This window comes from Oncorhynchus gorbuscha, linkage group LG26 (assembly GCF_021184085.1).
Source record: "Oncorhynchus gorbuscha isolate QuinsamMale2020 ecotype Even-year linkage group LG26, OgorEven_v1.0, whole genome shotgun sequence".
NCBI classification, from domain to species: domain Eukaryota; kingdom Metazoa; phylum Chordata; class Actinopteri; order Salmoniformes; family Salmonidae; genus Oncorhynchus; species Oncorhynchus gorbuscha.
The window spans coordinates 10278183-10305202 of record NC_060198.1 but is presented as its reverse complement, the minus strand read 5'-3'; the positions used below and the strand labels follow the sequence as shown (position 1 = coordinate 10305202).

The window sequence follows — 27020 nt, the reverse complement described above, 5'->3', positions numbered from 1 at the left end:
CCATTTAAATTGTACACTTGCTAAAATATATGACGAATACACAATGTTTGCCCTATCATCTTGTTCAGATTGCTAAAATGGGCCTCAGTGAAATGTTTCAGGTAAATCAAATGTGACAAAGGCCTCCATGGCAATACAACATGTAATAATCTCCTGGATCTTTGTGTGAATATACAGTGCCTTCAGCCTTATTCTAAAATGGATTAAATAAAAACATTTCCTCAGCAATCTACTCACAATACCCCAGAATGACATAGCAAATACAAGTTCTTAGTGTTTTTCGTTAATAAAAAAACAAATGAAAAACATACCGTATTTACATAAGTATTCAGTCCATTTGCTATGACACTCGAAAATTGAGCTCAGGTGCATCATGTTTCCATTGACAATCCTTGATGTTTCTAACCCTAACCCTACAAATTATTTTGTAGTAGTCCACCTTTGGTAAATTCAATTGATTGGTCATGATTTGGAAAGGCACACACCTGTCTATATAACATCCCACAGTTGGCAGTGCATGTCAGAGCAAAAACCAAGCCATAAGGTCAAAGGAATTGTCCGTAGAGCTCAGAGATAAGATTGTGTCGAGGCACAGATCTGGGGAAGGGTACCGAAAAAATTCATACAGCATTGAAAGTCCCAAGAACACACTGGCCTCCATCATTCTTAAATGGAAGAAGTTTGGAACCACCAAGATTCTTCCTAGAGCTGGCCGCCCCGCCAAACTGAGCAATCGGGGGAGAAGGGCCCTGGTCAGGGAGGTGACCAAGAACCCAATGGTCACTCTGACAGAGTTCTAGAGTACCTCTGTGGAGATGGGAGAACCTTCCAGAAGGACAACCATCTCTGTAGCACTCCACTAAGCAGGCCTTTGTGGTAGAGTGACCAGACGGAAGCCACTCCTCAGTAAAAGGCACATGACAGCCCGCTTGGAGTGTGTCAAAAGGCACCCAAAAACTCTGACCATGAGAAACAAAATCTTCTGGAAACAAAATCTTCTGGAAACCGAGATTGAACTCTTTGGCCTGAATGCAAAGTTTCACATCTGGAGGAAACCTGGCACCATCCCAACGGTGAAGCATGGTAGTGGCAGCATCATGCTGTGGGGATGTTTTTTCAGTGGCAGGGACCGGGAGACTAGTCAGGATCGAGGCAAAGATGAACGGAGCAAAGTACAGAGAGATCCTTAATGAAAACCTGCTCCAGAGTACTCAGGACCTCAGGCTGTGGCGAAAGTTCACCTTCCAACAAGACAACGACCCTAAGCACACAGCAGAAACAACGCAGGAGTGGCTTCAGGTCTGAATGTCCTTGAATGTCCCAGCCAGAACCCAATCGAGCATCTCTGGAGACCTGAAAATAGCTGTGCAGCAACGCTCCCCATCCAACATGATAGAGCTTGAGAGGATCTGCAGAAAAGAATGGGAGAAACTCCCCATATTTTACTGCTGCTCTTTAATTACTTGTTCCTTTTATTTCTTATTCATATATTTTTTTAAACTGCATTGTTGGTTAGGGGCTTGTAAGTAAGCATTTCACTGTAACGTCTACCTACACCTGTTGTATTCGGTGCATGTGACAAATAACATACCCAAGACGACTCAAGTCTGTAATCGCTGCCAAAGGTGCTTCAACAAAAGTACTGAGTAAAGGGTCTGAATACTTATGTAAATGCGATATTTCACTTTTATTTTGTATAAATTAGCAACAATTTCTAAACACCTGTTTTTGATTTGTCATTATGGGGTATTGTGTGTAGATTGTTGAGGGAAAAAAACGATTTACATTTTTGAATAAGGCTGTAATGTAACAAAATGTGGAAAAAGTCAAGGGGTCTGTACTAAGGTACAGGAGAGTGCAATGTTCTGCCTGCAGATAAATGTCTTGTATAGAGCTGAATCTGTTAACACTAATCAATAAAAGGTTTTGCAGAGCACTGGTTGGTCAGTGGATCTACTGCTATCCCTAGGCTCCAATCTGAGGAAGCAAGTCAGGGGTCGTTATGCTCATAATACTCACATGTATTTAAGTAGTCATGTGACGCACTGGTTATTGAAACAGAAGAACGATAATCCCATGTGCTACAATGTGTGATATTGACCTACAGATGGAACACTGTAGAAACACCCTGACCAAGGAGACTGTAGGGATGCTTTCATTTCAAGTTAACAGCGACAAGATTCATGTTTTGTAAATACGTAATAAATGTTATTTTCACTGATGTTTACACTAACATAACTCTTCAAAAAATAAAATGATTAAAGTTGTAAACTTGTATGAAACACCACGTTGAATACAAAATGCAAGGAAATGTAAAGTACAAATTGAACTCGAAGTGTGTTCTAGATGTGTCCAGTCTGCAGCAGGGTGTACTGGGCAGTGAATCTCTCCACACTCTCCCCCTCCAGCAGCTTCATGGCTCTCCAGTGGATCTTCCCACGGCTTTCTGGCTGGCCGCTGGGCCCAAGCTCCTCTCGGATGTACTCCAGCCACAGATCTGGAGGGGAAAAGCCACACAGACAGTCCTGAGTGACCATCTCAACTTACTTTATCCCAGAAAACTACATGGAAGTAAAGGTTTATACTCATGCCATACTAAAACACCTCAATCAGCTAATCAAAGTTGCTGTTGATTCAGGTGTGTTAATGTTGGGCTGGAATAAAAGCCTGCAAAACTGGAGTTCCAACCACGTATGTCTTGTTCATTCTTCTACTGGCCTATTGGAAGTCTTTGAGTTGTTAAGTGTAGCAACTGACATGAAAAAATCCCTGTGGGACTTATTTGAAATGGGCTGCTTGGAATGAGCTTTTCAGAATCTCACCATCATCTGTGGAGCCGAATTCCCTCAGGGCTCTCTCATAGAAGTCCCTCAGGTTGCTCATCTTGGGAGTCTCCTAAAAGAACAGTCACACCATTCCAGTTAGTACAACAGCCTTGCCAATGACCATAGCCCGTTGGCTATGCAGCACAAACAGATCTGGGAACAGACTTACAAAAATCCTAACATTAGTGTGAAAAGTTAAACCCTTTATGCAACATTTTGTACATAAAGCCACAACAATGTGTGGAAATATTGGAACAACAGGCTAGTTTGAGACGATGCCTTGGTTGGTTGCAACATATATTTGTCTGAGCATGGACTATCTTTCCGATTTGGTCCTGCCGTACATACCTACACAAACGCTACGGTCACAAGACGCAGGCCTCCTTAGTGTCCCTAGAATTTCGAAACAAACAGCTGGAGGCAGGGCTTTCTCCTATAGAGCTCCATTTTTATGATATTTTCTGCCAACCCATGTGAGAGACGCAAACTCGGTCTCAACCTTTAAGTCTTTACTGAAGACTCATCTCTTCAGTAGGTCCTATGATTGAGTGTAGTCTGGTCCAGGAGTGGGAAGGTGAACGGAAAGGCACTGGAGCAACGAACCGTCCTTGCTGTCTCTGCCTGGCCGGTTCCCCTCTCTCCGCTGGGATTCTCTGCCTCTAACCCTATTACAGGGGCTGAGTCACCGGCTTACTGGTGCTCTTCCATGCCATCCCTGGGAGGGGTGTGTCACTTGAGTGGGTTGAGTCATTGACGTGATCTTCCTGTCTGGGTTGGCACTCCCCCTTGCGTTGTGCCGTGGCAGAGATCTTTGTGGGCTATACTCAGCCTTGTCTCAGGATGGTAAGTTGGTGGTTGAAGATATCCCTTTAGTGGTGGGGGGGGCGTTGTGCTTTGGCAAAGTGGGTGGGGTTATATCCTGCCTGTTTGGCCCTGTCCAGGGGTATCGTCAGATGGAGCCATAGTGTCTCCCGACCACTCCTGTCTCAGCCTCCAGTATTTATGCTGCAGTAGTTTGTGTCGGGGGGCTAGGGCCAGTCTGTTATATCTGGAGTATTTCTCCTGTCTTATCCGGTGTCCTGTGTGAATTTAAGTATGCTCTTTCTTTCTTTCTCTCTCTCTCGGAGGACCTGAGCCCTAGGACCATGCCTCAGGACTACCTGGCCTGATGACTCCTTGCTGTCCCCAGTCCACCTGGCCGTGCTGCTGCTCCAGTTTCAACTGTTCTGCCTGCGGCTATTGAATCCTGACCTGTTCACCGGACGTGCTACCTGTCCCAGACATGCTGTTTTCAACTCTCTAGAGACAGCAGGAGTGGTAGAGATACTCTGAATGTGATCGGCTACGAAAAGCCACCTGACCTTTATTCCTGAGGTGCTGACCTGTTGCACCCTCGACATCCACTGTGATTATTATTATTTGACCCTGCTGGTCACCTATGAACATTTGAACATCTTGGCCATGTTCTGTTATAATCTCCACCCGGCACAGCCAGAAGAGGACTGGCCACCCCTCATAGCCTGGTTCCTCTCTAGGTTTCTTCCTAGGTCATGGCCTTCCTAGGGAGTTTTTCCTAGCCACCGTGCTTCTACACCTGCATTGCTTGATGTTTGGGGTTTTAGGCTGGGTTTCTGTACAGCACTGAGATATCAGCTGATGTAAGAAGGGCTTTATAAATACATTTGATTTTGATTTGTTCTCGTTTCCCCATACATTGTGACTCGACTCACTTGATCTTTCTCCATCTGGATCATTCGGGTGAAAAAGGCCTTGGAGAAGGGCCGGCTCTCATGCAAACTGGAAAATAAGAGAAGGTCCAACGTTGTTTTTCCTTCTTCAAAATGCTGAACTCAAATGCATATTAATAAGTCGTCATCTAAACGAGGATACCTTGTACAAAATAACTACTGTGAATTACAATCGTCATTTTACTGATTTGGCCTTCACAATGCAGAACTGGTGAGAAATGAATAATATAATATTAATATTAATATTCAGTACCTTGTGAAGGTCTTCCTGGCTTTCTTGTAGCCTCCGGCCCTGTAGGACCAGTCAAGGTACTTCTCCTTTATCTCCATGGAAACGGCAGGAACCACAGACAGCAGACCTCTCTGAGAGCAGAGGGAAAAACTTACTGTTACAACTAATTCTCATCCAACATTGTATGTAGGGAAATATGGCTGCGTTTACATAAATTGGTATTTTGACCAATCAGAACAGCTCTGAAAAAGATCTGATGTGATTGGTCAAACGATCAGAATTGGCCTGCCGATGTAAACGCAGCCTTTGAGGCACTACTGCTTTTGCACTGACACAATGGAGGGTAAGAACGACATAGAACCAGAAAGAGCTTGGTCAAAGCACTGTCTGGACAGTGCTTTGAATTATGACAAATACAAACTGGTATTGTATTAAAATGTGATAAACTAATGTAATTTTTGAGAGGTTGGGCTTGGTTCTGTACCTGAAACAGGGCTTCAGTTTCCTCTGGGCTCTGTGATGTCATGCTCCACTCCACCTGCAGCTGCCACAGGGGCAAACTCGACTGTCAACAGACAAGACCAGGGTAGTTAACATCAGGTAAGATGCTCTTTTAACAAATAAAATATAGTCATGGGTTGCTGGGCTGGAAAATGTGTTACCGGTAAGTACGGCTTGCACACTCTGATGCTCCAAACATTTTTATAAGATACCCCCCCCCCCATAAATCTTAGTCAAAATGTTGTTTTTTTTTTTTACATTCCAGAGACAATCCCACTGAGCCCATATTATTTCGCAACTCACACCCCGGATCAACAATGTCTTTGACTACATAATTACATCACACAGTCAGCCCCTTCCCGTGAGCTGCCCCTTATATTGCGCAACACCCGTCATAACAATGAAAGACAATCTACAAGAGCCATATTGCCATATTGCAATAAATTGCCTGAATTGATAAAATAACAATAAATTGGAACCGTTTATAACGATGTGCACCACTTGTTTCTTTTCTTCCTTTAAACTACTACTACTACTAGTTTGACTGTAGCCATCAATTGTCCCATAAACAATCACCCACATTAGCAAACTATCTTATCACATTTCTCTAAGATAGGCTACTTTTCATGACGATATCAGCAAAATACCTGCGATAAGGGATCGGTATGGTTGGTGTCGATAATTGATTGGTTTATCATCCCAACTCTACTACATACTACCCACAGACGTTCAACGCCTACGAACATGAAATCAACTAAAAGTCATTTGAGTCTATCTGATATTAGTTACAGGTTTTCACAGTACCTGAAGAATTTACCTGTAAGGAAAGTCTCCCTGGTATTAGTAATGGGGTTTAACAGTACCTGAAGAATTTACCTGTAAGGAAAGTCTCCCTGGTATTAGTAATGGGGTTTAACAGTACCTGAAGAATTTACCTGTAAGGAAAGTCTCCTGGTATTAGTAATGGGGTTTAACAGTACCTGAAGAATTTACCTGTAAGGAAAGTCTCCCTGGTATTAGTAATGGGGTTTAACAGTACCTGAAGAATTTACCTGTAAGGAAAGTCTCCCTGGTATTAGTAATGGGGTTTAACAGTACCTGAAGAATTTACCTGTAAGGAAAGTCTCCCTGGTATTAGTAATGGGGTTTAACAGTACCTGAAGAATTTACCTGTAAGGAAAGTCTCCCTGGTATTAGTAATGGGGTTTAACAGTACCTGAAGAATTTACCTGTAAGGAAAGTCTCCCTGGTATTAGTAATGGGGTTTAACAGTACCTGAAGAATTTACCTGTAGTCTCCCTGGTATTAGTAATGGGGAAAGTCTCCCTGGTATTAGTAATGGGGTTTAACAGTACCTGAAGAATTTACCTGTAAGGAAAGTCTCCCTGGTATTAGTAATGGGGTTTAACAGTACCTGAAGAATTTACCTGTAAGGAAAGTCTCCCTGGTATTAGTAATGGGGTTTAACAGTACCTGAAGAATTTACCTGTAAGGAAAGTCTCCCTGGTATTAGTAATGGGGTTTAACAGTACCTGAAGAATTTACCTGTAACAGTACCTGAAAGTCTCCCTGGTATTAGTAATGGGGTTTAACAGTACCTGAAGAATTTACCTGTAAGGAAAGTCTCCCTGGTATTAGTAATGGGGTTTAACAGTACCTGACGCCATTCTATCATGTCATTTGACCGCAGGAAAAGGAACTACCATGTCAATACTGCACTGTGGGTTTGATTAAATTGAGCCCTTCCAGTCATATTGGATCTGCTTTCTAGCAGGGAATAGCAGTCATTTGAGGAAGTTAATATGCTGTAGGAAATTATCTGGGACAGAGTTGGAGCTGCCCCACTTTCACAGCAGCCCATAGTGACTGTGTGTGTGTGTGTGTACCTTGGGATTCACACGTGTCAGGGCGTCCTGGAATAGCTTGCCTGTGGCGCCACTCCCCAGACGCACCATCGTCTGCAGGGCCAGGCACCATACGTCCACAGATTGTCTGTGGCGCTGGGTGGCTGCCATGGCAACCGCAGCGGTCTGCTCCGAGTCTCCCGATGAGAGTAAGACCTGCAGCTGAACCGACCGATGGAGGGACACAGGCACAGCAAACCGTTACATGTTTGTCAACCTCGTGTATCCTATTGGTTTCTATGCTGTGTGCTTGTACATTAGAAAGCCTATGTTTATACACTTGCTGTCCTAGATTTACTCTTGCCAAAAGACATCTTCTTACCCAGTTCTTGTAGAAGTCCTTCAGCAGTGAGGAGTCGTGGGCACGCTGAAGCACTGCCAGCAGCCTCTCCTGCCTCTGAGGGATGCCAACACACACACACACACACACACACACACACACACACACACACACACACACACACACACACACACACACACACACACACACACACACACACACACACACACACACACACACACACACACACACACACACACACACACACACACAGGTCAGATTTCAGTCTTAGAAAACCATACACTCATTTCACTAATATACTAGTCACATTAACACTAGATCATCAATATTCTATCAATATTCTTCACAAAAACAAAAAAAGTGCTCATCAGCAATGATTGTCACGGTTTGAAATGTTAACCTTCCCCTTCAGCAGCTCCCGGACGTCGGTTTTCCTCTTGAACCTCTCCAGGCAGAAGGACACGTAGCACCGCCCACATGGCCTCTGGAACACAGCAGAGAGACCACCCATCACTAGGGTTGTTGCGGTGACCGGCAGTCATGAGTCATGACCACAGTCAAATTCCACGTGAACGTTGACGGTACTCTCCTCCTATGCTCCCACTACATGAAAAGGCGCCGACGTGTTGGTCGTACCCAACTCGTTAACGATGTCATACCGCTAATGGCCTGGTACTCAAGCGCTCCATTGTCCCTCTAATCACTCTGACATGAAGGCAAAATGTAGACCACATTGTTCGACCTCGCTAGGGTCGATCAATTTGAAGAAGCTCAACAGCAGATTGAAACGGAGTGGAAACCATGGTCGTGGTGGATCAAACGATTACATTTACAAAATAGCACTTTCAATATTTGGAAGACCCTCAGTCCTCTCTACACAATATTATTCTGCTGATGCCAGGTGCCATAGCACACCCATGCCTGCAGAAATACATGGCAGGAGCTGGATGAAACAGCTTCAGTGGGGGATGGAAAGAGGCGGAACCCTTTGCGGACAATCTCTCAACGTATTACTGCTACCCTGGGGAGATTGATATACCCCTTGAACACTGGCTCCGACCCTCGTCAGATGAGGCAGGGCTTGCAAACTATTACAGACAACAAAGAGAAGCACAGCCGATAGCTGCCCAGTGACACGAGCCTACAAGACAAGCTAAATGACTTCTATGCTCGCGTCGAGGAAAGTAACACTGAAACATGCATGACAGCATCAGCTTTTCCCGGAGGACTTTGTGATCAAGCTCTCCGCTGCCGATGTGAGTAAGACCGTTAAACAGGTTAACATTCACAGGGCCACACGGATTACCAGGACATGCATGAACATGTCAGTGAAGACCTTGCCAGTTGGTCGGCGCATGCTTGAAGTACATAATATATAAATAATATATGCCATTTAGCAGACGCTTTTATCCAAAGCGACTTACAGTCATGTGTGCATACATTCTACGTATGGGTGATCCCCGGGACCTGTGTTGAGGTGTGCATTTCTGTTGGTTGTGTGTACGTACCTGTGTTGAGGTGTGCATTTCTGTTTGTTGTGTGTACGTACCTGTGTTGAGGTGTGCATTTCTGTTTGTTGTGTGTACGTACCTGTGTTGAGGTGTGCATTTGTTTGTTGTGTGCATTTCTGTTGGTTGCGTGTACGTACCTGTGTTGAGGTGTGCATTTCTGTTTGTTGTGTGCATTTCTGTTGGTTGCGTGTACGTACCTGTGTTGAGGTGTGCATTTCTGTTTGTTGTGTGCATTTCTGTTGGTTGCGTGTACGTACCTGTGTTGAGGTGTGCATTTCTGTTGGTTGTGTGTACGTACCTGTGTTGCTGTGCATTTCTGTTTGTACCTGTGAGGTGTGCATTTCTGTTGGTTGTGTGTACGTACCGGTGTTGATGTGTGCATTTCTGTTGGTTGCGTGTACGTACCTGTGTTGAGGTGTGCATTTCTGTTTGTTGTGTGCATTTCTGTTGGTTGCGTGTACGTACCTGTGTTGAGGTGTGCATTTCTGTTTGTTGTGTGCATTTCTGTTGGTTGCGTGTACGTACCTGTGTTGAGGTGTGCATTTCTGTTGGTTGTGTGTACGTACCTGTGTTGGTGTGCATTTCTGTTTGTATGTACCTGTGAGATGTGCATTTCTGTTGGTTGTGTGTACGTACCGGTGTTGATGTGTGCATTTCTGTTTGTTGTGTGTACGTACCTGTGTTGAGGTGTGCATTTCTGTTGGTTGTGTGTACGTACCTGTGTTGAGGTGTGCATTTCTGTTTGTTGTGTGCATTTCTGTTGGTTGCGTGTACGTACCTGTGTTGTGGTGTGCATTTCTGTTGGTTGTGTGTACGTACCTGTGTTGAGGTGTGCATTTCTGTTTGTTGTGTGCATTTCTGTTGGTTGCGTGTACGTACCTGTGTTGTGGTGTGCATTTCTGTTTGTTGTGTGTACGTACCTGTGTTGAGGTGTGCATTTCTGTTTGTTGTGTGCATTTCTGTTTGTTGTGTGTACGTACCTGTGTTGAGGTGTGCATTTCTGTTTGTTGTGTGCATTTCTGTTGGTTGTGTGTACGTACCTGTGTTGTGGTGTGCATTTCTGTTGGTTGTGTGTACGTACCTGTGAGGTGTGCATTTGTTTGTTGTGTGTACGTACCTGTGTTGAGGTGTGCATTTCTGTTGGTTGTGTGTACGTACCTGTGTTGGTGTGCATTTCTGTTTGTATGTACCTGTGAGGTGTGCATTTCTGTTGGTTGTGTGTACGTACCGGTGTTGAGGTGTGCATTTCTGTTGGTTGTGTGTACGTACCTGTGTTGAGGTGTGCATTTCTGTTTGTTGTGTGCATTTCTGTTGGTTGTGTGTACATACCTGTGTTGAGGTGTGCATTTCTGTTTGTTGTGTGTACGTACCTGTGTTGAGGTGTGCATTTCTGTTTGTTGTGTGCATTTCTGTTGGTTGTGTGTACATACCTGTGTTGAGGTGTGCATTTCTGTTTGTTGTGTGTACGTACCTGTGTTGAGGTGTGCATTTCTGTTTGTTGTGTGCATTTCTGTTGGTTGTGTGTACGTACCTGTGAGGTGTGCATTTGTTTGTTGTGTGTACGTACCGGTGTTGATGTGTGCATTTCTGTTTGTTGTGTGTACGTACCTGTGTTGAGGTGTGCATTTCTGTTGGTTGTGTGTACGTACCTGTGTTGAGGTGTGCATTTCTGTTTGTTGTGTGCATTTCTGTTGGTTGCGTGTACGTACCTGTGTTGAGGTGTGCATTTCTGTTTGTTGTGTGCATTTCTGTTGGTTGCGTGTACGTACCTGTGTTGAGGTGTGCATTTCTGTTTGTTGTGTGTACGTACCTGTGTTGAGGTGTGCATTTCTGTTTGTTGTGTGCATTTCTGTTGGTTGTGTGTACGTACCTGTGTTGAGGTGTGCATTTCTGTTGGTTGTGTGTACGTACCTGTGTTGATGTGTGCATTTCTGTTTGTTGTGTGTACGTACCTGTGTTGAGGTTTGCATTTCTGTTGGTTGTGTGTACGTACCTGTGTTGAGGTGTGCATTTCTGTTTGTTGTGTGTACGTACCTGTGTTGAGGTGTGCATTTCTGTTGTGTGCATTTCTGTTGGTTGTGTGTACGTACCTGTGTTGAGGTGTGCATTTCTGTTGGTTGTGTGTACGTACCTGTGTTGGTGTGCATTTCTGTTTGTATGTACCTGTGAGGTGTGCATTTCTGTTGGTTGTGTGTACGTACCGGTGTTGATGTGTGCATTTCTGTTTGTTGTGTGTACGTACCTGTGTTGAGGTGTGCATTTCTGTTTGTTGTGTGCATTTCTGTTGGTTGTGTGTACATACCTGTGTTGAGGTGTGCATTTCTGTTTGTTGTGTGTACGTACCTGTGTTGAGGTGTGCATTTCTGTTTGTTGTGTGCATTTCTGTTGGTTGTGTGTACATACCTGTGTTGAGGTGTGCATTTCTGTTTGTTGTGTGTACGTACCTGTGTTGAGGTGTGCATTTCTGTTTGTTGTGTGCATTTCTGTTGGTTGTGTGTACGTACCTGTGAGGTGTGCATTTGTTTGTTGTGTGTACGTACCGGTGTTGATGTGTGCATTTCTGTTTGTTGTGTGTACGTACCTGTGTTGAGGTGTGCATTTCTGTTGGTTGTGTGTACGTACCTGTGTTGAGGTGTGCATTTCTGTTGGTTGCGTGTACGTACCTGTGTTGAGGTGTGCATTTCTGTTTGTTGTGTGCATTTCTGTTGGTTGCGTGTACGTACCTGTGTTGAGGTGTGCATTTCTGTTTGTTGTGTGTACGTACCTGTGTTGAGGTGTGCATTTCTGTTTGTTGTGTGCATTTCTGTTGGTTGTGTGTACGTACCTGTGTTGAGGTGTGCATTTCTGTTGGTTGTGTGTACGTACCTGTGTTGATGTGTGCATTTCTGTTTGTTGTGTGTACGTACCTGTGTTGAGGTTTGCATTTCTGTTGGTTGTGTGTACGTACCTATGTTGAGGTGTGCATTTCTGTTTGTTGTGTGTACGTACCTGTGTTGAGGTGTGCATTTCTGTTTGTTGTGTGTACGTACCTGTGTTGAGGTGTGCATTTCTGTTTGTTGTGTGCATTTCTGTTGGTTGCGTGTACGTACCTGTGTTGAGGTGTGCATTTCTGTTTGTTGTGTGCATTTCTGTTGGTTGCGTGTACGTACCTGTGTTGTGGTGTGCATTTCTGTTTGTTGTGTGTACGTACCTGTGTTGAGGTGTGCATTTCTGTTTGTTGTGTGCATTTCTGTTTGTTGTGTGTACGTACCTGTGTTGAGGTGTGCATTTCTGTTTGTTGTGTGCATTTCTGTTGGTTGTGTGTACGTACCTGTGAGGTGTGCATTTGTTTGTTGTGTGTACGTACCTGTGTTGAGGTGTGCATTTCTGTTGGTTGTGTGTACGTACCTGTGTTGGTGTGCATTTCTGTTTGTATGTACCTGTGAGGTGTGCATTTCTGTTGGTTGTGTGTACGTACCGGTGTTGAGGTGTGCATTTCTGTTTGTTGTGTGTACGTACCTGTGTTGAGGTGTGCATTTCTGTTTGTTGTGTGTACGTACCTGTGTTGAGGTGTGCATTTCTGTTTGTTGTGTGCATTTCTGTTGGTTGTGTGTACGTACCTGTGTTGAGGTGTGCATTTCTGTTGGTTGTGTGTACGTACCTGTGTTGGTGTGCATTTCTGTTTGTATGTACCTGTGAGGTGTGCATTTCTGTTGGTTGTGTGTACGTACCGGTGTTGATGTGTGCATTTCTGTTTGTTGTGTGTACGTACCTGTGTTGAGGTGTGCATTTCTGTTTGTTGTGTGCATTTCTGTTGGTTGTGTGTACATACCTGTGTTGAGGTGTGCATTTCTGTTTGTTGTGTGTACGTACCTGTGTTGAGGTGTGCATTTCTGTTTGTTGTGTGCATTTCTGTTTGTTGTGTGTACGTACCGGTGTTGATGTGTGCATTTCTGTTTGTTGTGTGTACGTACCTGTGTTGGTGTGCATTTCTGTTGGTTGTGTGTACGTACCTGTGTTGAGGTGTGCATTTCTGTTTGTTGTGTGCATTTCTGTTGGTTGCGTGTACGTACCTGTGTTGAGGTGTGCATTTCTGTTTGTTGTGTGCATTTCTGTTGGTTGCGTGTACGTACCTGTGTTGAGGTGTGCATTTCTGTTTGTTGTGTGTACGTACCTGTGTTGAGGTGTGCATTTCTGTTTGTTGTGTGCATTTCTGTTGGTTGTGTGTACGTACCTGTGTTGAGGTGTGCATTTCTGTTGGTTGTGTGTACGTACCTGTGAGGTGTGCATTTGTTTGTTGTGTGTACGTACCTGTGTTGAGGTGTGCATTTCTGTTGGTTGTGTGTTACGTACCTGTGTTGGTGTGCATTTCTGTTTGTATGTACCTGTGAGGTGTGCATTTCTGTTGGTTGTGTGTACGTACCTGTGTTGAGGTGTGCATTTCTGTTTGTTGTGTGTACGTACCTGTGTTGAGGTGTGCATTTCTGTTTGTTGTGTGCATTTCTGTTTGTTGTGTGTACGTACCTGTGTTGAGGTGTGCATTTCTGTTTGTTGTGTGTACGTACCTGTGTTGAGGTGTGCATTTCTGTTTGTTGTGTGCATTTCTGTTGGTTGTGTGTACGTACCTGTGTTGAGGTGTGCATTTCTGTTGGTTGTGTGTACGTACCTGTGTTGGTGTGCATTTCTGTTTGTATGTACCTGTGAGGTGTGCATTTCTGTTGGTTGTGTGTACGTACCGGTGTTGATGTGTGCATTTCTGTTTGTTGTGTGTACGTACCTGTGTTGAGGTGTGCATTTCTGTTGGTTGTGTGTACGTACCTGTGTTGAGGTGTGCATTTCTGTTTGTTGTGTGCATTTCTGTTGGTTGCGTGTACGTACCTGTGTTGAGGTGTGCATTTCGTTTGTTGTGTGCATTTCTGTTGGTTGCGTGTACGTACCTGTGTTGAGGTGTGCATTTCTGTTTGTTGTGTGTACGTACCTGTGTTGAGGTGTGCATTTCTGTTTGTTGTGTGCATTTCTGTTGGTTGTGTGTACGTACCTGTGTTGAGGTGTGCATTTCTGTTGGTTGTGTGTACGTACCTGTGTTGATGTGTGCATTTCTGTTTGTTGTGTGTACGTACCTGTGTTGAGGTTTGCATTTCTGTTGGTTGTGTGTACGTACCTGTGTTGAGGTGTGCATTTCTGTTTGTTGTGTGTACGTACCTGTGTTGAGGTGTGCATTTCTGTTGTGTGCATTTCTGTTGGTTGTGTGTACGTACCTGTGTTGAGGTGTGCATTTCTGTTGGTTGTGTGTACGTACCTGTGTTGGTGTGCATTTCTGTTTGTATGTACCTGTGAGGTGTGCATTTCTGTTGGTTGTGTGTACGTACCGGTGTTGATGTGTGCATTTCTGTTTGTTGTGTGTACGTACCTGTGTTGAGGTGTGCATTTCTGTTTGTTGTGTGCATTTCTGTTGGTTGTGTGTACATACCTGTGTTGAGGTGTGCATTTCTGTTTGTTGTGTGTACGTACCTGTGTTGAGGTGTGCATTTCTGTTTGTTGTGTGCATTTCTGTTGGTTGTGTGTACATACCTGTGTTGAGGTGTGCATTTCTGTTTGTTGTGTGTACGTACCTGTGTTGAGGTGTGCATTTCTGTTTGTTGTGTGCATTTCTGTTGGTTGTGTGTACGTACCTGTGAGGTGTGCATTTGTTTGTTGTGTGTACGTACCGGTGTTGATGTGTGCATTTCTGTTTGTTGTGTGTACGTACCTGTGTTGAGGTGTGCATTTCTGTTGGTTGTGTGTACGTACCTGTGTTGAGGTGTGCATTTCTGTTTGTTGTGTGCATTTCTGTTGGTTGCGTGTACGTACCTGTGTTGAGGTGTGCATTTCTGTTTGTTGTGTGCATTTCTGTTGGTTGCGTGTACGTACCTGTGTTGATGTGTGCATTTCTGTTTGTTGTGTGTACGTACCTGTGTTGAGGTGTGCATTTCTGTTTGTTGTGTGCATTTCTGTTGGTTGTGTGTACGTACCTGTGTTGAGGTGTGCATTTCTGTTGGTTGTGTGTACGTACCTGTGTTGATGTGTGCATTTCTGTTTGTTGTGTGTACGTACCTGTGTTGAGGTTTGCATTTCTGTTGGTTGTGTGTACGTACCTGTGTTGAGGTGTGCATTTCTGTTTGTTGTGTGTACGTACCTGTGTTGAGGTGTGCATTTCTGTTTGTTGTGTGTACGTACCTGTGTTGAGGTGTGCATTTCTGTTTGTTGTGTGCATTTCTGTTGGTTGCGTGTACGTACCTGTGTTGAGGTGTGCATTTCTGTTTGTTGTGTGCATTTCTGTTGGTTGCGTGTACGTACCTGTGTTGTGGTGTGCATTTCTGTTTGTTGTGTGTACGTACCTGTGTTGAGGTGTGCATTTCTGTTTGTTGTGTGCATTTCTGTTTGTTGTGTGTACGTACCTGTGTTGAGGTGTGCATTTCTGTTTGTTGTGTGCATTTCTGTTGGTTGTGTGTACGTACCTGTGAGGTGTGCATTTGTTTGTTGTGTGTACGTACCTGTGTTGAGGTGTGCATTTCTGTTGGTTGTGTGTACGTACCTGTGTTGGTGTGCATTTCTGTTTGTATGTACCTGTGAGGTGTGCATTTCTGTTGGTTGTGTGTACGTACCGGTGTTGAGGTGTGCATTTCTGTTTGTTGTGTGTACGTACCTGTGTTGAGGTGTGCATTTCTGTTTGTTGTGTGTACGTACCTGTGTTGAGGTGTGCATTTCTGTTTGTTGTGTGCATTTCTGTTGGTTGTGTGTACGTACCTGTGTTGAGGTGTGCATTTCTGTTGGTTGTGTGTACGTACCTGTGTTGGTGTGCATTTCTGTTTGTATGTACCTGTGAGGTGTGCATTTCTGTTGGTTGTGTGTACGTACCGGTGTTGATGTGTGCATTTCTGTTTGTTGTGTGTACGTACCTGTGTTGAGGTGTGCATTTCTGTTTGTTGTGTGCATTTCTGTTGGTTGTGTGTACATACCTGTGTTGAGGTGTGCATTTCTGTTTGTTGTGTGTACGTACCTGTGTTGAGGTGTGCATTTCTGTTTGTTGTGTGCATTTCTGTTTGTTGTGTGTACGTACCGGTGTTGATGTGTGCATTTCTGTTTGTTGTGTGTACGTACCTGTGTTGGTGTGCATTTCTGTTGGTTGTGTGTACGTACCTGTGTTGAGGTGTGCATTTCTGTTTGTTGTGTGCATTTCTGTTGGTTGCGTGTACGTACCTGTGTTGAGGTGTGCATTTCTGTTTGTTGTGTGCATTTCTGTTGGTTGTGTACGTACCTGTGTTGAGGTGTGCATTTCTGTTTGTTGTGTGTACGTACCTGTGTTGAGGTGTGCATTTCTGTTTGTTGTGTGCATTTCTGTTGGTTGTGTGTACGTACCTGTGTTGAGGTGTGCATTTCTGTTGGTTGTGTGTACGTACCTGTGAGGTGTGCATTTGTTTGTTGTGTGTACGTACCTGTGTTGAGGTGTGCATTTCTGTTGGTTGTGTGTACGTACCTGTGTTGGTGTGCATTTCTGTTTGTATGTACCTGTGAGGTGTGCATTTCTGTTGGTTGTGTGTACGTACCTGTGTTGAGGTGTGCATTTCTGTTTGTTGTGTGTACGTACCTGTGTTGAGGTGTGCATTTCTGTTTGTTGTGTGCATTTCTGTTTGTTGTGTGTACGTACCTGTGTTGAGGTGTGCATTTCTGTTTGTTGTGTGTACGTACCTGTGTTGAGGTGTGCATTTCTGTTTGTTGTGTGCATTTCTGTTGGTTGTGTGTACGTACCTGTGTTGAGGTGTGCATTTCTGTTGGTTGTGTGTACGTACCTGTGTTGGTGTGCATTTCTGTTTGTATGTACCTGTGAGGTGTGCATTTCTGTTGGTTGTGTGTACGTACCGGTGTTGATGTGTGCATTTCTGTTTGTTGTGTGTACGTACCTGTGTTGAGGTGTGCATTTCTGTTGGTTGTGTGTACGTACCTGTGTTGAGGTGTGCATTTCTGTTTGTTGTGTGCATTTCTGTTGGTTGCGTGTACGTACCTGTGTTGAGGTGTGCATTTCTGTTTGTTGTGTGCATTTCTGTTGGTTGCGTGTACGTACCTGTGTTGAGGTGTGCATTTCTGTTTGTTGTGTGTACGTACCTGTGTTGAGGTGTGCATTTCTGTTTGTTGTGTGCATTTCTGTTGGTTGTGTGTACGTACCTGTGTTGAGGTGTGCATTTCTGTTGGTTGTGTGTACGTACCTGTGTTGATGTGTGCATTTCTGTTTGTTGTGTGTACGTACCTGTGTTGAGGTTTGCATTTCTGTTGGTTGTGTGTACGTACCTGTGTTGAGGTGTGCATTTCTGTTTGTTGTGTGTACGTACCTGTGTTGAGGTGTGCATTTCTGTTGTGTGCATTTCTGTTGGTTGTGTGTACGTACCTGTGTTGAGGTGTGCATTTCTGTTGGTTGTGTGTACGTACCTGTGTTGGTGTGCATTTCTGTTTGTATGTACCTGTGAGGTGTGCATTTCTGTTGGTTGTGTGTACGTACCGGTGTTGATGTGTGCATTTCTGTTTGTTGTGTGTACGTACCTGTGTTGAGGTGTGCATTTCTGTTTGTTGTGTGCATTTCTGTTGGTTGTGTGTACATACCTGTGTTGAGGTGTGCATTTCTGTTTGTTGTGTGTACGTACCTGTGTTGAGGTGTGCATTTCTGTTTGTTGTGTGCATTTCTGTTGGTTGTGTGTACATACCTGTGTTGAGGTGTGCATTTCTGTTTGTTGTGTGTACGTACCTGTGTTGAGGTGTGCATTTCTGTTTGTTGTGTGCATTTCTGTTGGTTGTGTGTACGTACCTGTGAGGTGTGCATTTGTTTGTTGTGTGTACGTACCGGTGTTGATGTGTGCATTTCTGTTTGTTGTGTGTACGTACCTGTGTTGAGGTGTGCATTTCTGTTGGTTGTGTGTACGTACCTGTGTTGAGGTGTGCATTTCTGTTTGTTGTGTGCATTTCTGTTGGTTGCGTGTACGTACCTGTGTTGAGGTGTGCATTTCTGTTTGTTGTGTGCATTTCTGTTGGTTGCGTGTACGTACCTGTGTTGATGTGTGCATTTCTGTTTGTTGTGTGTACGTACCTGTGTTGAGGTGTGCATTTCTGTTTGTTGTGTGCATTTCTGTTGGTTGTGTGTACGTACCTGTGTTGAGGTGTGCATTTCTGTTGGTTGTGTGTACGTACCTGTGTTGATGTGTGCATTTCTGTTTGTTGTGTGTACGTACCTGTGTTGAGGTTTGCATTTCTGTTGGTTGTGTGTACGTACCTGTGTTGAGGTGTGCATTTCTGTTTGTTGTGTGTACGTACCTGTGTTGAGGTGTGCATTTCTGTTTGTTGTGTGTACGTACCTGTGTTGAGGTGTGCATTTCTGTTTGTTGTGTGCATTTCTGTTGGTTGCGTGTACGTACCTGTGTTGAGGTGTGCATTTCTGTTTGTTGTGTGCATTTCTGTTGGTTGCGTGTACGTACCTGTGTTGTGGTGTGCATTTCTGTTTGTTGTGTGTACGTACCTGTGTTGAGGTGTGCATTTCTGTTTGTTGTGTGCATTTCTGTTTGTTGTGTGTACGTACCTGTGTTGAGGTGTGCATTTCTGTTTGTTGTGTGCATTTCTGTTGGTTGTGTTTACCTGTGAGGTGTGCATTTGTTTGTTGTGTGTACGTACCTGTGTTGAGGTGTGCATTTCTGTTGGTTGTGTGTACGTACCTGTGTTGGTGTGCATTTCTGTTTGTATGTACCTGTGAGGTGTGCATTTCTGTTGGTTGTGTGTACGTACCGGTGTTGAGGTGTGCATTTCTGTTTGTTGTGTGTACGTACCTGTGTTGAGGTGTGCATTTCTGTTTGTTGTGTGTACGTACCTGTGTTGAGGTGTGCATTTCTGTTTGTTGTGTGCATTTCTGTTGGTTGTGTGTACGTACCTGTGTTGAGGTGTGCATTTCTGTTGGTTGTGTGTACGTACCTGTGTTGGTGTGCATTTCTGTTTGTATGTACCTGTGAGGTGTGCATTTCTGTTGGTTGTGTGTACGTACCGGTGTTGATGTGTGCATTTCTGTTTGTTGTGTGTACGTACCTGTGTTGAGGTGTGCATTTCTGTTTGTTGTGTGCATTTCTGTTGGTTGTGTGTACATACCTGTGTTGAGGTGTGCATTTCTGTTTGTTGTGTGTACGTACCTGTGTTGAGGTGTGCATTTCTGTTTGTTGTGTGCATTTCTGTTTGTTGTGTGTACGTACCGGTGTTGATGTGTGCATTTCTGTTTGTTGTGTGTACGTACCTGTGTTGGTGTGCATTTCTGTTGGTTGTGTGTACGTACCTGTGTTGAGGTGTGCATTTCTGTTTGTTGTGTGCATTTCTGTTGGTTGCGTGTACGTACCTGTGTTGAGGTGTGCATTTCTGTTTGTTGTGTGCATTTCTGTTGGTTGCGTGTACGTACCTGTGTTGAGGTGTGCATTTCTGTTTGTTGTGTGTACGTACCTGTGTTGAGGTGTGCATTTCTGTTTGTTGTGTGCATTTCTGTTGGTTGTGTGTACGTACCTGTGTTGAGGTGTGCATTTCTGTTGGTTGTGTGTACGTACCTGTGAGGTGTGCATTTGTTTGTTGTGTGTACGTACCTGTGTTGAGGTGTGCATTTCTGTTGGTTGTGTGTACGTACCTGTGTTGGTGTGCATTTCTGTTTGTATGTACCTGTGAGGTGTGCATTTCTGTTGGTTGTGTGTACGTACCGGTGTTGATGTGTGCATTTCTGTTTGTTGTGTGTACGTACCTGTGTTGAGGTGTGCATTTCTGTTGGTTGTGTGTACGTACCTGTGTTGGTGTGCATTTCTGTTTGTATGTACCTGTGAGGTGTGCATTTCTGTTGGTTGTGTGTACGTACCGGTGTTGATGTGTGCATTTCTGTTTGTTGTGTGCATTTCTGTTGGTTGTGTGTACATACCTGTGTTGAGGTGTGCATTTCTGTTTGTTGTGTGTACGTACCTGTGTTGAGGTGTGCATTTCTGTTTGTTGTGTGCATTTCTGTTGGTTGTGTGTACGTACCTGTGAGGTGTGCATTTGTTTGTTGTGTGTACGTACCGGTGTTGATGTGTGCATTTCTGTTTGTTGTGTGTACGTACCTGTGTTGAGGTGTGCATTTCTGTTGGTTGTGTGTACGTACCTGTGTTGAGGTGTGCATTTGTTTGTTGTGTGCATTTCTGTTGGTTGCGTGTACGTACCTGTGTTGAGGTGTGCATTTCTGTTTGCTGTGTGCATTTCTGTTGGTTGTGTGTACGTACCTGTGTTGAGGTGTGCATTTCTGTTGGTTGTGTGTACGTACCTGTGAGGTGTGCATTTGTTTGTTGTGTGTACGTACCTGTGTTGAGGTGTGCATTTCTGTTGGTTGTGTGTACGTACCTGTGTTGGTGTGCATTTCTGTTTGTATGTACCTGTGAGGTGTACATTTCTGTTGGTTGTGTGTACGTACCGGTGTTGATGTGTGCATTTCTGTTGGTTGTGTGTACGTACCTGTGTTGAGGTGTGCATTTCTGTTTGTTGTGTGCATTTCTGTTGGTTGTGTGTACATACCTGTATTGAGGTGTGCATTTCTGTTTGTTGTGTGTACGTACCTGTGTTGAGGTGTGCATTTCTGTTGGTTGTGTGTACGTACCTGTGAGGTGTGCATTTGTTTGTTGTGTGTACGTACCTGTGTTGAGGTGTGCATTTCTGTTGGTTGTGTGTACGTACCTGTGTTGAGGTGTGCATTTCTGTTTGTATGTACCTGTGAGGTGTGCATTTCTGTTGGTTGTGTGTACGTACCGGTGTTGAGGTGTGCATTTCTGTTTGTTGTGTGTATGTACCTGTGAGGTGTGCATTTCTGTTGGTTGTGTGTACGTACCTGTGTTGAGGTGTGCATTTCTGTTGGTTGTGTGTACGTACCTGTGTTGAGGTGTGCATTTCTGTTTGTATGTACCTGTGAGGTGTGCATTTCTGTTGGTTGTGTGTACGTACCGGTGTTGAGGTGTGCATTTCTGTTTGTTGTGTGTATGTACCTGTGAGGTGTGCATTTCTGTTGGTTGTGTGTACGTACCTGTGTTGAGGTGTGCATTTCTGTTTGTTGTGTGTACGTACCTGTGTTGAGGTGTGCATTTCTGTTGGTTGTGTGTACGTACCTGTGTTGAGGTGTGCATTTCTGTTTGTTGTGTGTACGTACCTGTGTTGAGGTGTGCATTTCTGTTTGTTGTGTGTATGTACCTGTGTTAGGTGTGCATTTCTGTGTTGTACCTGTGTTGAGGTGTGCATTTCTGTTTGTTGTGTGTACGTACCTGTGTTGAGGTGTGCATTTCTGTTTGTTGTGTGTACGTACCTGTGTTGAGGTGTGCATTTCTGTTTGTTGTGTGTACGTACCTGTGTTGAGGTGTGCATTTCTGTTTGCTGTGTGTACCTACCTGTGTTGAGGCTGTTGAGGCCCTCCTCGTAGACCTGGCAGCAGAGCTCCTCTCTCCTGGCGATGTCAGAGGCCCGCCCCTTGGCTGTCTGAAGCTCCTCCCCCACCGTCGTCTCCAGCTCCCGCCTGGCCATGAAGTCCCACGTCAGTGAGTCGTATGTGTATTTGCTCTGCAGGCTGGGGACAGGACATTCAGCATGGTCAGTGTGTGTTGTGTCATGTTGAAAAATGAACACAGGGAGATCAGCAACCCAAAATGTAGCCTTACTCTTGTATAATGGTGTCCTGTAGGTCTTTAGTGAAGTCAAAGATGGCGGCAATGGTCAAAAGAGACAGGATGAAATCAGCTCCTGTGGACAGCACAGAGAAATCCATGAACATCTCCAAAACACTGTCTCTACTCTCTTAATAACCAAAGTAGACATACAGATAGATGACTGTTAGGCAATACAAATGGCATAGAATAAATACAACGCAATGGAAAACAGCTCACCTTGGATTTTCCCAGTAGCATCTCTGTACACCACCTCGGCCAGTTTGCCACTCACGATCTCAGGGGAGAACTCGTACCCTCCCTGTAGAGCGAAGAGGACAATCAGTGACCCAGTCCAGAAAAAGACGAGACTCAAAAAGGTGTGTGTGTGTACTCACCACGTCCATCTCAGCATGCTCCAGCTCCTTCTGTTGCTTCCTTAATTTCTCAGCGTGCAACAGACACGGGTATCAAACATCCTGGGGGTTTTAACAGTGGTCCCAATACATTTAGGCCTTTTATGTGCATTCAGCTACCACAGCACTTAGATTTCCATAGCATCTTAGCTTCGAGCCTAATATGGCAATTCTTCAATTCAATGAAAACCAAATGCCACTCCGTACCTCCTGGTAGACCTTCTTGCTTTCCGGGTGGAAGAGCAGGAACAGGTGTCTGGCGCTCTCTGACGAGTTTCTGTCCTCCAGCTCGCTCTTGGCAGCCATGATCCACAGGGCTGGAGAAAGGAGAGGCAATCAATGATTCCGCTGACGAGGCTCCGTCATCCACTCAAACAACTGGGGCAATGATAGGACCCTGTGTAGTGTGTATATAGGGGTCCTTTGCAGCTCAGTTGGTAGAGCACGGCGCTTGTAAGGCCAGGGTAGTGGGTTTGATTCACAGGACCATCCATACGTAGAATGGATGCACGCATGACTAAGTCGCTTTGGATAAATACTAAATGGCATACATTATATACAGAGTGTACAAAACATTAGGAACACCTGCTCTTTCCATGACATAGACTGGCCAGGTGAAAGCTATGATCCCTTATTGATGTCACCAGTTAAATCCACTTCAGTGTAGATGAAGTGGGGGAGACAGGTTAAAGAAGGATTTTTAAGCCTGGAGACAATTGAGACATGGACTGTGTATGTGTGCCATTCAGAGGGTGAATGGGCAAGACAAAATATTTGAGTGCCTTTGAACGGGGTATGGTAGTAGGTGCCAGGCGCACCGGTTTGAGTGTGTCATGAACTGCACCACTGCTGAGTTTTTCTACGCTCAACAGTTTCCTGTGTGTATCAAGAATGGTTCCCCACCCAAAGGACATCCAGCCAACTTAACAATGGCAAGCATTGGAGTCAACATGGGCCAGCATCTCTGTGGACCAGTTTCGACACCTTGTATTAGTCCATGCCCCGACAAATTGAGGCTGTTGTGAGGGCAAAAGGGGGTGCAACAATGCGTTCCTTAATGTTTTGTACACTCAGTGTTTATTACCAGGACATATGCCATTGACGTGGTATGTCACCATAGTATAATGATGATACATCTACCTGGTTTCTCAGGATGAATGGCGAGCATGGAGGAGAACACCTTGCTGATTGCACCCTTTGTGTTCTATTTGAGGAGATGACAAAAAAATAACAGTTTCAGCACCCGAACACAACATTTATTCTACGTAGAACCCAAGATAACTTAAACTTACCCATTTCTTACAGAAAGCAATGTGAGAGAGTCACAACTGAACATCATCCTGCAAAAAGAGAACTTATTATTGACCTGTCCATTAACTTCTTTGGTACCTTCTGGTTAGCGCTGTTTGAAATATTCAACATCCCGTAGCTAATAGCTATGTCATATAGGGCTTGTATGGTACCTTCCATTTAGTTGTGGCCCTTCTGAAAATGTTGTTGATCCTCGAGATGATCTCCTCTCTTTTGAACTGATAGCCGATGCGCTATAAATGAAACATGATGAGGAACAATAAAAAAAAAAAATACTCCTGATACAGATATTCAATATTTCCATATTTCATAGAACTTCAAATGACTTGCAGTCATTCATTGGTTGTAAACTCTAGCATGATAATGAAAGTGGATTTATTATTATTCTGTGGTTGCCAAGGCAGCCTAAACAGAGAGCTCTGTATATTTTGTACATATTTTAGATTTCTTTTAAATCAGGTTTTTTGTTAAGTCATTGAGTGTTGATTGGATATACAGTTGAAGTTGGAAGTTTACATAAGCTGAGTTTGAATGTGTTTGGCTAAAGTGTTTAACAATTCCTGACATTTAATCCTAGTAAAAATATATTTTTGATATATATTGAAGCAACATCTCAAGACATCAGCCAGGAAGTTAAAGCTTGGTCGCAAATGGGTCTTCCAAATCGACAATCACCCCAAGCATACTTCCAAAGTTGTGGCAAAATGGCTTAAAGACAACAAAGTCAAGGTATTGGAGTGGCCAACACAAGGCCCTGAACTCAATCCTATAGAAAATTTGTGGGCAGAACTGAAAAACTGTGTGCGAGCAAGGAGGCCTTTACAACCCTGATTCAGTTACACCAGAGGAATGGGCCAAAATTCACCCAACTTATTGTGGAAGGCTACCCCAAACGTTTGACCCAAGTTAAACAATTTAAAGGCTTAATGCTACCAATTACTAATTGAGTGTATGTAAACATCTGACCCACTGGGGAATGTGATGAAAGAAAGAAAAGCCTAAATAAATCACTCTACTATCATTCTGACATTTCACATTATTAAAATCAAGTGGTGATCCTAACTGACCTAAGACAGGGAATTTTTACTAGGATTAAATGTCAGGAATTGTGAAAAATGAAGTTTTAAATGCAGTTGGCTAAGGTGTATGTAAACTTCTGACTTCAACTGTAATTTCCCTCATGATGCCATCTATTTTGTGAAGTGCACCAGTCCTTCCTGCAGCAAAGCACCCCCAGAACATGATGCTGCCACCCCCGTGCCTCGCGGTTGGGATGGTGTTCTTCGGCTTGCAAGCCCCCCCCTTTTTCCTCCAAACATAACGATGGTCATTACGCCCATAAAGTTTAATTTTTGTTTCATCGGACTAGAGGACTTTTCTCCAAAAAGTACGATCTTTGTCCCCATGTGCAGTTGCAAACCGTAGTCTGGCTTTTTAATGGCGGTTTTGGAGCAGTGGCTTCTTCCTTGCAGAGTGGCCTATCAGGCTATGTCGATATAGGACTCGTTTTTACTGTGGATATAGATACTTTTGTACCCTTTTCCTCCAGCATCTTCACAAGGTCCTTTGCTGTTGTTCTGGGATTGATTTGCACTTTTTGCACTAAAGTACGTTCATCTCTAGGAGACAGAACGCGTCTCCTTCCTGAGTGGTATGACGGCTACACAGTCAACTTAGTGTATGTTAACTTCTGACCCACTGGAATTGTGATACAGTGAATTATAAGTGAAATAATCTGTCTGTAAACAATTGTTGGAAAAATGACTTGCGTCATGCACAAAGTAGATGTCCCAAACAACTTGCCAAAGCTATAGTTTGTTAACAAGACATTTGTGGAATGATTGAAAAACTAGTTTTAATAACTCCAACGTAAGTGTATGTAAACTTCCCGACTTCAACTGTATATCTGGTTGCTTTTACCCACGGAGTGATGGCAAATCTGCTTGTTTGGCTAGCTAGACAGCTAGCTGCCTGCTAACGTTTGCATTTAAAAGATGCATCAGACTCATCACCGGCTTCTATTGAAATTAAAAAGTGGAACATTGTTTCCGAGGTCGGACAGACAGACAGCTTGGCTTTATATTAAGCCCCGCCTTATAAGACCTGACTGCATTGATTGTGGAAATGGCAGTGATCGTAATGAGGATGACTACTGCTCTGGATTGAGCTATAGTAACTGCAGAGACATCACCCAAGTGGGTGCACAAGTCCAGGCTACAGAGAAGTTGAGCTGATGATGGCATCAGGGCCACCAAGCCAACTCCATCACCTGGCATCACAGGAAAGCTACAGAGAGGCTGAGGACAACATCATGGCCAGCAAGCCAAATGAAATGCATCATCAGGCATCACCATCACTCCAGTGAGTTGCCTGAAGCAACAGTCTCCGCCATGAGCTTGGCACACGCAGTTGTGAAGGAACTCTCCGAAGCTGGCTTCATCAACATCACTTTCATTGTTTTGCTAATCTACCTAATTGTTATTCTCTTTATTTGTAGGCCTATACCGCAATTCAACTTTTAGCTGTGAACGTGTAGCCTACAAAATTAAATTAACCAAATCCATTTTATATATATATATATATATATATATATATATATATATATATATATATATATATATATATATATGACTACTCTAGTATATATATATATATATATATATATATTACTACATATGAGATTCGAAACTTACTGATCTTCTCTTCTTGATCAGACATTGATTTCATTCTGAAATAAGAAATAACACAGATTAATACATTGTATAGTACTTGTTTTTGATTGCCCATACTCACATATTCTGTCTTTATTCACTGGTATTCGGCACTCACCTGAACGTATGCAATGAAGTCAACTTTGGTTATGATCAATCGATGCAGTTTGTATTCTAGAGCTGTCGCCCTTTTTAGCAAGGATCTGTAATTGGGACATGAATGGAATTTAATACAACTTCAAAGATTTTACTAACATTGCAAGTTATAGCTAAGCTAAAGAGTGTTTTTCATCTTACTTGACATCTTTTTTGCTGAACAGTCCCACTCTCTCCAACTGTTCCAACTCTGGGATTTGATTCTCGATCCGCTGTTGGACTATCTCAGCCATCGTCACTTACTTGGTGCTTACAATGTGACCGAATTCTGTTGTGAATGTTATTAAAGCATTCCTTAAAAACAAGAATAGTGAACTAAATTAGCCCAAAAGCATATTTCACACGTGTGGAAGTTGTGATTGCTGTATTTCCGGTTCGTGCTTCAACTGAGTCCGTGCAAAAACTTGTGAATTTACCAAAAAAATCCGCTTGACAAGCGAAAAACTTCAACTTTATTATTATGCCCTGCATTATAAACATGTGCAACTTATAATGGTCGGCATTTACATTCACCATAAAAATACATAACATAGACTGTACATTTCCTATCATCAGTTTTCTGGTTTGCACAAGTGCAGAACTGAGCATATTTGGCAACAACTGTTTCTGCAACAAGTGTATTGATTTATAATTGGCACCAGAAATATGCAAACGGCTAGGCTGAAAAGTAAACAAGCTTCATGAATCATGCTCGGTGGGTGGAAAGATTTCCCGCAAAATCGTTGAA

At 43.7% G+C, this 27020-nt stretch overlaps 1 pseudogene; it reads right to left on the bottom strand.

The window, feature by feature from the left end:
- Positions 1-1714: 1714 nt before the first annotated feature.
- LOC124016450 lies at positions 1715-26970 on the bottom strand (annotated as a pseudogene).
- Between the last annotated feature and the right edge of the window lie 50 nt (positions 26971-27020).